This window comes from Equus przewalskii, chromosome 27 (genome assembly GCF_037783145.1).
Source record: "Equus przewalskii isolate Varuska chromosome 27, EquPr2, whole genome shotgun sequence".
Taxonomy (NCBI): Eukaryota; Metazoa; Chordata; class Mammalia; order Perissodactyla; family Equidae; genus Equus; species Equus przewalskii.
The window spans coordinates 30048989-30060280 of NC_091857.1; the positions used below are offsets into that span (position 1 = coordinate 30048989).

The 11292-nt window shown below is 45.6% G+C and overlaps 1 protein-coding gene across 16 annotated transcripts in view; it reads right to left on the bottom strand.

Moving 5' to 3' along the window:
* The window catches only part of TMEM50B (transmembrane protein 50B), a 50485-nt gene extending 41457 nt beyond the window's left edge, over nucleotides 1-9028 (bottom strand). For 2 of the 16 annotated variants that reach the window (XM_070597687.1, XM_070597692.1), the window contains exon 1: nucleotides 8889-9009. The gene's annotated coding sequence lies outside the window, so the exon portion shown is untranslated. Of the gene's footprint in view, nucleotides 1-1760; nucleotides 1939-5207; nucleotides 5335-5651; nucleotides 5901-7273; nucleotides 7386-8278 lie in introns of those variants that run through there. The other 14 variants (XM_070597702.1, XM_070597694.1, XM_070597690.1 and 11 more) reach the window with 13 other exon arrangements.
* Nucleotides 9029-11292: the final 2264 nt, after the last annotated feature.

Here is an 11292-nt window from a genome sequence, read left to right on the forward strand (position 1 = left end):
TCCTTTTTCTCCCCAAAGCCCCCCAGTACATAGTTGTATATTCTTTGTTGTGGGTCCCTCTAGTTGTGGCATGTGGGATGCCGCCTCAGCATGGTTTGATGAGCAGTGCCATGTCCGCGCCCAGGATTCGAACCAACGAAACACTGGGCCGCCTGCAGCGAAGCGTGCGAACTTAACCACTCGGCCACGGGGCCAGCCCCTCCTTAACAACTTTTAGTTATTCCAAACGTGAATTATGTGGTGAATCCTCCCTGCCACAGCTTCTCTGTGCAGTTGATTCGGATTTCGATATCCAGTCTCAGATCCATACATCCAACTACCTCCCTGCCTGACATCCGCTGGCTGTCTGAAAGTCACCCCCAAATCAACATTCCAAACCCAAATTCCTGATCTCCTCCTCCAAACTTGATTCCATTCCAGGATCCCCTACAATGAATAAACCACCATCCATCCATCTGTACAAGGCAGAAACGCAGGCGTCATCCTTGTAACTTCTTTCTCACCTACTCCAATCCACTATCTGATTATGCGTCCTAAATACCTCCCAAGTCTACCTTCTCTCCATCTCCTCCACCACCATGACCTGAGTGCCACTCTCTCACCTGTCCCCGTAGAGCAGCCTCCCAACTGGTCGAGCCACAGCCACTCCTGCCCCCATCAATATGTTCTCCATACTGCAGCTGGAATGATTTTAAAAAAAGCACAAACCCTCCTGCTTAAAACCTTAATTACCTTCCCATTTGTTTGAAGCTAAAGACAAAACTCTATAGCACAGCCAGCCCTTACTTGTCCCAGCTTTCTCTGATAACATTTTCTCCTGTCTCTTTCCTCCAGTCATCCTGGGTTCTCTTTTACTGCCTCATGCTTGCTAAACTGCGCCATCTAAACCCACACACCCTCTGTATGATACCTTCCATCCGAGCTCACCAAGTTAACTCCTATTCAGACTGCCAGATGCCAGCTTCGTTGTCACTTTTCAACTCAAACATCAGCTTTCCCTTCATTCATTCAACATCTATTTACAGAGTGTCTACTACATGCCAGGCATTGTTCTGGACACTTAAGATACATCAATGAACAGATAAAAAGCACTGGCTACATGGCGCTTCAGGCAAGGGGGAGAGAAAATAAACATAACTTAAGAAGTAAATTATATACCACGTTAGAAAGTGGTAAGTGCCATGGGGGAAAAAACACAGCAGAGTAAGGGGCATTGGGAGTACAGGCCATAGTGGGGCCAGTTGAAGGGTCAAACTGGTGGTCAAGGTGGGCCCCGCCGAGAAGATGACAGCTGAGCAAATACTTGGAGGTGGGCAGAGAGTCAGCCATACAGATATCCGACAGAGAAGAGCAGCAGGCAAAGGCCTCAGGCAGTGCCTGGCTACTGTGCCAGGAGCAACACGGAAGCCAGTGTGGCCCAGGGGAATGAGTGAGAGGGGAAAGCAGGAGAAAACAACACCAGAGAGGTAACAGGGGCAAGGAAGCGTAGTTAGAGAGCTACACAGGCCACCGTGAGAACTTTGGTTTTTACTGACTAAAATAGGGAGCCAGAAGAGTTCTGAGCGGAGTGACTACATTTAAAAGGATCCCGAAGGGTGCTGTGGGGAGACTGCAGGGGTAAGAGTGGAAAGAGAGACCTGTGAAGAGGCTGTTGAAATAATCCAAGTGAAAAACAAAAACTGACTTCATGACCTCCTGACTCCACGATCAGATCTAACCCCCTAAGTATTTCATTATTAATCTTATGATTTAATACCTACCTCCCCATGGAGAGAGCAAGATCCATGAAGGACAGTCCAAGTCCATTTCTGCTCACTGTAGTCTTCCCGGAGCCTAGCACTGTGCCTGGCACACAGCAGGCACTCAGACACTTGTTGAATAACTGAATCTAACTACCATAGCCTTCGAATTTTGAAATGCAATACATATCTCACTTTCCTGTCACAAAAACAAATACAGTCAACTTTATACCTAGGTTTATTTAAACTGATAATTTGTAGAAGCCGATAATAAGAAACATCATTTTGGTGAAAGAAATAAATTCTGTTGTGACAATATATTTAAATATATTATTTCTTAAAATCATCCTCCCTGCTCCCCAAGTCCATATTCTGCCAGAATTTTCTCTCTAAAACTCAAGATTGGATCACACCATTCACAGAAAAACTTCCAACAGCCTGTGAGATAAAGTCCAAAATATACAGGGTACTTACAATCTTCCCCTAACATAGATTTCTTATCTCACTATCTTGACACTCTATACTCCAGCCACAAAGAAAGAGAAGGGAGACGGGAGCCAATACTTATTCAATACCTACTGTCAGGCAAATTGCTAAATTTTCTATATATCTATACTATATATATATATATATATATACACATCTCTTGTCTACAGGCAAACTCCCAACTCAACCTTCAGAATACACATCAAACATTTTCTTCTCCAAGCAGAATTAGTGTAAATGCTTTCATGAGCAGTTTTTGTTTTGTTTTAACAATAGTACATCAATCGTAGAGCAATTATTTTGTGCGTATGCTTGGCAAATGGTATTCAAATAATGTCTGGGAAAAAAATGAGCATGGGAAACCCTGCTCCCAGTACCAGCTCTGACATTCTCTAGCTGTGTGACACCAGCCTATGAGAAGGATGGACTAAATCAGTGGTTTCCAAACACAGGTCCACGGACCAGTGCCAGGCTAACTTCATAGTAACTTGGAGAGTTTAAGAGAAAAAAAGGCAACTAGAACCCACCTTCCCAAAGATCAGAATGTCAAGACTAAAACCAGGTTATCTATTTTTTAAAACTCCTCAGGTAAACCTAATCCTCACAAAGTTTTGGAATCACTGCACCAAATTACCTCAAGAGTCCCTTCCATTGCCAAGATTCTAAGCATCATCACCTCTCCAGCACTGAGGCAGCCTCCAACAGCAATATGAGCTAGAAACTTCAAAGGATTTCATCATTAATTTCATCTATGTCAAACCTTAACAAACCAAGTGAAATTTGTACGCATTTACTGATCCTGGCTTCAAAAAAAATTTCCTTTAAGGCCCAGTGGGCCAATTGGAGAAATACAACAAGCCAGACATTAGAGGATGTTACAGAATTATTTTCTTGGATGTGATAATGACAGAACTGTGCTTATGTAAAGAGAACGAACTTTTGGTTAGCAGACGCAATCTCACATACGTAGGGGTAAAGTGTCAATGTCAGCAACACACTATCAAATGGTTAAGCAAAGAAAAAATGATACAGCAAATATGGCAAAATGTTAAAATATTGAATCTACTTTCAACTTTTCTGTATGTCTAAAACTTTTTGTAATAAAAAGTGAAAAAATAGAAAGGCATTCTATCATGAATTGCCACCTGAACGCAGACGACTGCTACAAATCCAAGAGCTGATCCAGCCATGGCAAAATTCCACTCAGTCTCTGAGGCCATCTTTACCTAGGCTCCCCAGCAGGAGCCCTGCTCAGGCAACTCTGCATCCTCTGGGATTGCTCAGTAAATGGTCTACTCCCCAGTTCAGAGAAATTGGCTCCAGGTCACAGCTTTCAACCCACACGGGTGAAAGGAAACCCTCCTGGTAAGCAGTACTGGGAAAGCAAAGGCCTCAGTAAGAATATTTCCAAAGGGCTCAAAGGAAGTGGACACCTTGAAGTACCAAGGATCATCTTCCATCTTTAGCCACCACAGAGGCAGCTGAAAGTGCCGACTTTGGGGTTAGCACTGGCCTGGGCCCCCTCCTACATTCAGCACTTCCCAGCTGTGCCTGCCTGGCCAGGCTCATTTATCCATTCTACTCCTCATGGAATAGCTGCTATGTGCCAGGCGCTGTTGGAGCTTTAAACTTCCCTAGGCACTGGTCTCCTAGGGTGATGACAGCATGTCCCTCAGGAAGTGAGAATTAGTAAGAATAGCAGTGTCCAGCACATGTGATCACTCAATACCATCAACCACTACCTGCCAAAAAGATGGTTCACATACATATGACTGCTTTGTAGAGGGCACTCTGCTCCTGGTAGTACTGCTATCACTCTTTGGTCAAGAAAAACTATTACTATTTCTGGGTAAAGATGGCAGACCGTACATAAGCATCTCATTTTGCTTCCTTCTGAAACTTCACTAAAACTACAATAAAAGGAGTTTTTAAAAAGTCATAAACCCCTAATGATAGGGAGAACAGAAGAGGAGGCAAGATCAAGAAAATTTTGCAAGCGGGAAAGCAGATGGACAATGGTAACTGACTCAACACACGCAAGAAAGCTGAATTCCCAAGCCAGCAGCGGGGAGGGCTAAGAAGCAACCCAGTAAGGACCTGGGGGAGCAGTCAGAAGGGAGATGCCCAGATCCTGTCCCTTTTCTCTTCAGGTGCTAGCAACTGCTTCTTCCACATCCTGGCAGAAGTCTGAGGTTTTTTTCTCTATTTCGTGTGTTCTGGATTGGGGGATACCAGGCACAATGGAAGATGCAGGTATCATACTGAAAGCTGGACATAAGGGACCGTTGTTCCTCTGTTCTGGCTCAGGAGACCGGCAGCCAGATCCTTTCCTTCTAGATAGGAAGCTGGAAAACTATGCAGAGAAAGAAAACTTAAAATCATTATAACCTCAGAGATAAAAGAACATGCTTATCTATTAAACAAGCATAGGATGCTACCACAAGAAACATTCAGAGACTAAAAAATAGCCTTTGGAAACTAAAAACGTGACTGTGGAAATTTTTTTAAAAATCCAAATAGAAGCATTGGGAAAGAAAAGTTAAGAAAATCTAGCAGTAAGTAGATAGACGGAAAACAGAAGACGATAGGTAAGAAAATTCAGACTTTTAAACAGGTTCATATCTAAATAACAGGTGCTTCAGAAGAGAGAATACAGAGAAAAGAGAAGGGAGAAAATAACAAAATACTTCAAGAAAATTGCCCCAGAAGAGAAGTTGTATTTCCAGATTTAGAGGGCCCGTTAAATACTCAATCTAATGGATCAAAACAGACCCACACTAAGACTCATCATTTTAAATTTCAAAACACTGGGGTCAAGGTGTGGATTCCATAAGTTTGCAGAGAGAACAAAACAGGTCACATACAAAGGATCAGGAATCATAATAGCTTGGAATTGTCAACATCAACACTGGAAGCAAGATGACAATGGAGCAATACTTCAAAATTCTGAAGGAAAATTATTTCCAACTAAAATTCTATTACCACTCAAAATATCCAGTTGAGCATGAGGACAGAATCACAACATATTCAGACAGGCAAAGCCTCCAAAAAATGTAACTCTTCTTGTCAATAAGCTTCTGTGGTATGAGTGCCACCAGAGAGTAAATCAATAAAAGAGAATCCCAGAAAGATCCAACACAGCAGAACTGAAGAGAATCCAGCTGTGCCCGAGACAAGGAGGATAACCAGACCAGACTGAGGCAGTGTAACTGGAGACAGACATGTCCCAGCTGCTAAACCAGCTATTTAACCTGAGGACTGAATGCCCCGTGAACCTGGCCCAGATCCACTCCTATCTGTACTCAGCTGGGCTTGGCTTGATCTTGATCATCTGCTGATGCAGTTCCTGCTCGCCTTCCAAGCCCTGCAGCCGCCATCAGCAGAGGCCACTCACTTCCCTCACAGAAGGTTTCTGCTTTGACTCACCCTGATAACTGCAGGCAGGCCACGGTGAGCTAAAAGGCAGAAAACACCAAGCGGCGCAGTCCCTCTGACTGTATTTCTGCTGTCCTTCCAGGACCTGGTCACACTGGAGCCCTCCAGGTGCCCTGACGGTGGTGAACCCTGTTTCCCAGGACTCGCCCACAACACTGCCCACTGACCTCCTCAGACACGGCCCCTGCAAAGAGTCAGGAAGGCGGAAGCCACTCTGTTCTGCTCATCTTTTCCTGAAAGGCTTCATCTAATAGTGACAATATTGTCCTGTCCTTACACAGTCAGGTTTGTGCTTAGAATTATGTAACAAAATTTTAATCTCCAGTCTTGAAAGCTCTGGCATTTTGTAATAAGCCTTTTTGGACCTGAGCTGTGCTCTGGGGAAAATAACTTTGTTATCACAGTTTATTTAATGAGAAATCCACTGTTAATAAAGACATAGCTTACAGTTTGTAAGATACGAGATTAAGTGCAGAAATTAATAAGGTGTTATGATTTTTTAGCCTGGTAGAAAAGATTAATCCCAAAGGTATTATGATTTTGTTGCCCTGTGGAACATTAACCAATTATATCTAACTCAGCAATTTTATTGAGACATTCCTTTCCCTACAGACCACAAAAATATCTATTCCTTAAATCCTCTTCAAACCAGCTCCTTGTGGCACTCTCAGTAACAACTAAATAAAACTCAGAAACATGCTCAGTATCTATTTGTATGGGAAGTGTTTTTAACACTACTCATTCAAAACTAAATATATCATTTAGGATGCGTGTGTGTGCGTGCATTTAAGTATACATGTCTAAACATACATACATGTAAAGCTTATTTTTAAAAGAGAGAAAGATTAACCAAAAAAATCAGAATAGAGCCTATCTCTGGAAGAAAGACATAAATGTTTTGTTTCTTAATGTAGTCGTACATACAATGATGATCACTGCAAAAGTATTCTTTAAATTATATATATGTACTTTATACACACATTTTTTGTGCCTGAGATACACTTCACATTAAAGAAACATTTAAAAAGAGAACAAGAATTTTTGTTACTGTTGACTATTCAAGGGAATTACCACCGGACGGTATTACACAAAATATGGTCTGTTCACATTTTCTCTTCCTGAAGGCCCTCTCTATTCATTCCTGCCAAGCCAATCAACTGAGTCAATATAACCCTAAAGTCAACACCAGTAAGTGGTAACAAGGTGAGTAAATTCGCCATCACTTAGCCTGGTCCTCAAAATTTCCTTGATCCAGTCTCTAAATATAAAAGGACACAAAGATTCTACGAAATGCATTTAAATCAAACAGAATTAGCTACTGCCTTTAAATTACAAAATCTTTTAAGTCACAAAAAGATCCCTGGTGAAAAGAGCATTAAAATTATACTGAAGTACAATGATCTGTTTAAATTATCTACCTGAAACGTATCCTCCAATGCCAAAAAGATTTTCATGCAGCAAGGCTGTTAATGGCTAAAACCCAGAAACAACCACAATGTCCATCAGTAAGGGACCCATAAAATACATCAGAATACACCCAAACAATGGCATAGTACGCAGCATTTTAAAAATGAGCTCGATGCACACATGCTGAAACGGCAAGGTGTCCTTACACTAAGTCAGTTGCCCAACAGTATAATGGGATGATCTCCTCCCAGGGAGCGGAATTGGGGATGTGGAAGACGCAAAGTGAAGAAACAAGGAATTCCAACTTTTTACTTGATATTCTTCTGTAAAATTAAAAAAAAATTACAATCTAATGTATTACTGTAATCACTTAAAAGGAGCAAATACGAATAAATAAGTTCTTTATCTTGGACTCCAGAAGTGAATTCAGAAAAGACTGGCCAGTTAAGGTGGCCTAATGCTGGTCGCCAGAGGAGGACGGAAAAGAGAGGGCGTGTCTCCGAAAACGATCTCCTCCCCCTGCTCTTATTAAACCTGCTTTTCCTGAGACATCAATAATCAAGGTAACTCTTTTCACCTTAAGAAGGAAGAGTCTTGGGGCTGGCCCCGTGGTTGGGCCGAGTGGTTGGGTTCGCGCGCTCCGCTGCAGGCGGCCCAGTGTTTCGTCGGTTCGAATCCTGGGCGCGGACATGGCACTGCTCGTCAGACCACGCTGAGGCAGCGTCCCACATGCCACAACTAGAGGAACCCACAACGAAGAATACCGGGGGGCTTTGGGGAGAAAAAGGAAAAAATAAAATCTTAAAAAAAAAAAAAAAAGAAGGAAGAGTCTTGCAACACTATTATCGGTAAGAACGTTTAACGTTTGTTCTACGTCTGAAACCTACGCAGGTCTGAAAGAAGAGAAGACAAATAAGAAGTGACTGAAGATGATGGAAAAGAAATGGGACAAGCCTGGGAGAAAGAGGCTCGGGAACTGTCAAGAAAAGGGACTTACAGTACAGGCAGGTGAAGAGTTTGAGAAAAGGGGTGGGACACTCCAAGAAGAGACATCCACGTCTTTGAGAGGCATAACGCTGATTACACAATCGGAGGCTTGACCACCCCCAAACACACACACACACACGCACGCACACACGGCACCAGCAGCGGGGAGGGCGCACACAGTCGATCTCATCACTGCTTGGACTTTAAAAAGGTCACATATGCACCTTTCAGATTAAGCACCTCCCAGCGATTACCTCGGAAGCCAATATCTTGCTTCAAAATCAAAACGGTCTTCCCAGCACCACGACCACGACTTCAGGGGCGACTCTGCTGCCACCCAACTGAAGGGACACTCCACGCCCGATGAGTAATTCCCCAGGAACGGTGATCCTCTCCCATTTCCTCTCCCCACCTCAGTCCCTCGCTCGTAAGGACCGGGTCGGAAAAGTCCGACGACACGGACGCGCCCCCAGCGACGGTGCAGAGGGCGCGGCGTCCCCGGCTCGCCCCGACGCCCGGCGCGGCCGTACGCGGTCTCTCCCCGGCCCGTGGCCCCAGGAAGCGGGCGGACCCGAGAGGAACCCCTTCCAGACCTCCCGGCGAAGCCGTCCGACCGCGAGGTCCCTGCCCGCCGAGGACGGGTCGCCGCGCGTCACGGCCACCGTCTGCCCGAAGACGCGGGCGGGTCCGGAGGAGGAGGCGGAGGCCCCTGCCCCGCAGGCCGCCGGGTGACCCGAGGGCCCCTCCGCACCAAGAGGCCGGGCCGGGCGGGCCGGGGGCGCCTACCCACGCGCGCGAACCCCCCGCGAGCCCGAGAGCGCCGACCGCACTCACCGGCTTCCCCGACTCCAGGCGCACGCGCAGAGGACGAGGCGGCGGCGCCGCGGCCGGGCGGGCGTCCTCGGTTCCACCTCAGCTGCGGGAGCCGGGCGCGGACCGCAGGCGTGAGGCGAGGGCGCCGGCGGGGCGGGGCGCGGCGCCGTGCGCACCGCGGCAACCAATCGGCGCGCAGCAAGTGGCCGGCCGGGGGCGGGGCGGGGGCTAAGGGGCGGGGCGAGAGCTAGGGGGCGGGGCGATGCGCCGCCGCTCCGCGGGCCTCCGGGACCTGCCGGCTTCTCTCGGCGCTTTAGGATTCTTGGCCGCGTGGACTCCTGGGGTCCTCTGGGCGGCGGCCGCGGCCCGGCTCCCACCGCTGCGGTTCTGCCCGAGCACTTCAAGTGCAGCCTCCGTGAGATCACGTGCGGGGATCCCAAGACTCAGAGGGCGGGGACTCTCTTTGCCTGTAGGCTCGGCGGCGTTGGCCGCGAGCTGCCCACGGTAGGGCGCGTGCTCGGGGAAGGTTGGCAGGAGCTGAAGGGCTGCAGAGATGCCCCTTTCTAATCTCTGCAGCTCAGAATGGAGGCCCAGAAAGTGAAGTTACTCTTTCAAGGCTACCACCTAGTACTGTATGTAACCCGAGGTTACAAACGCAATACGACTGGCCTTATAATTCTATCTTGATGCTTCTCCTTGCCATCCACCCAGATTTTTGGCTTTCTTATAGTCGGGTCCCTGCCTACTGTCTCTTTTAAAGACACTGCATCTTGAATTTTCAGCATAACTTCAACAGCCTTTGAAAGCTCTGTCTAAATTTCCCAGAGAACATAAAGCGCCATTTAGTTGCTTGGGGGAAAGGCGCTGTGTTAAGTCCAGGTGTTATCAATGGGAATCTAAAAATTTTTTACCTGAAGGATAATGAAATAAAAGGTTTTGTGTCTCAAGTTATCACAAAATCCCATCCTCTTATTCCTGTTATTCCTGTGGGTCTTATACATGTAAGAGGAACAATCCTTACTTTTTGTTATTTTTCCACTCTCCCTCAGTTCTCATTGTCTTGGATACTATTTTTCTATGTTTTATATCTTATAAATTGGCAAATATTACACTTGTAGTTACAGTATCCATTATCCTCATACATGTGCTAGGATCTAGGTGCTCCCCATAAATATTTGCTGAATAAATTACTTTTGAAATATGTGCAACCTTAAAACTAGTTAAACTGGTGACCTACAAAGGTTGACTTTTTAAAAATAAGTTTTTAAAACTTGCTTCTGTTTTGATTATTGTATTAGGATTAAACTCGACTGCAAGGGGCTTAAGCACAAATTGGTATTTCTCTCTTAGGTTGAAGAAGTCCAGAGTTATTCTGGAGTTGGGCTGGCACTTCATGGAGACAGATCCAGCCTCCTTGTTCCAGTGAAGAGAGACACATACATTTATTTATGCTTTCAAATATATGGGCTTTGCGAAGATATCAGGTTCCATTCCCAATATTATCTCATGGTCTAAGAGAGCTGCTGCAGCTCTAGCCATTATGCCTGCATTCCAACCAGCAGAAGAAAAGACAAAGAAGGGAATACGCCTTCTCTTTAAGAACCTTTTCCAAAAGTTGCATATAGCATTTCTGCTTTCCTTCTGCCGGCAAAAAACTTAGTCACTTAGCTACACTAAATACAAGGAAGGCTGGAAAATGGAATTTCAGTGCTGAGGAAGGAAGACTGACTATTGGGGGACAAGAAGGAGTTTCTACCATAGTCTTAAATCTCATCACTTTTGAAAGTATTAAGTATTTTCAGATTCCCTATTTTTGGGGGGGTTTTTTGCTTGAGGAAGATTATTCCTGAGCTAACATCTGTGCCAGTCCTCCTCCACTTTATATGTGGGTCACCGCCACAGCATGGCTGATTAGTGGTGTAGGTCTGCACCTGGGATCCAAACCCACAACCCCAGGCTGCTGAAGCAGAGCACACTGAACTTAACCACTACACCACTGGGCCGGCCCTTCCCTGAGATTTTTTTTTTTGAGGATGATTAGCCCTGAGCTAACTACTGCCAACCTTCCTCTTTTTGCTGAGGAAGACTGGCCCTGAGCTAACATCCATGCCCATCTTCCTCTACTTTATACATGGGACATCTACCACAGCTTGGCTTTTGCCAAGCATTGGCATGTCCGCACCCTAGATCCAAACCAGTGAACCCCAGGCTGCTGAGAAGCAGAACATGTGCACTTAACATCTGCGCCACCGGGCCGGCTCCTCCCTGAGATTTTTTAAAGCTTTTTTACAGATGAATATCAGTAAGAAAATGCTTACCTCCATGTATGAAGGAAGATGTTACTGTTGACCTACCATTAGGATGCACGTGCTTTGAGTTGCTTTTCCAGAAGTGAGTGGGGACTTACCTGAGTGCAGCTTGCTTC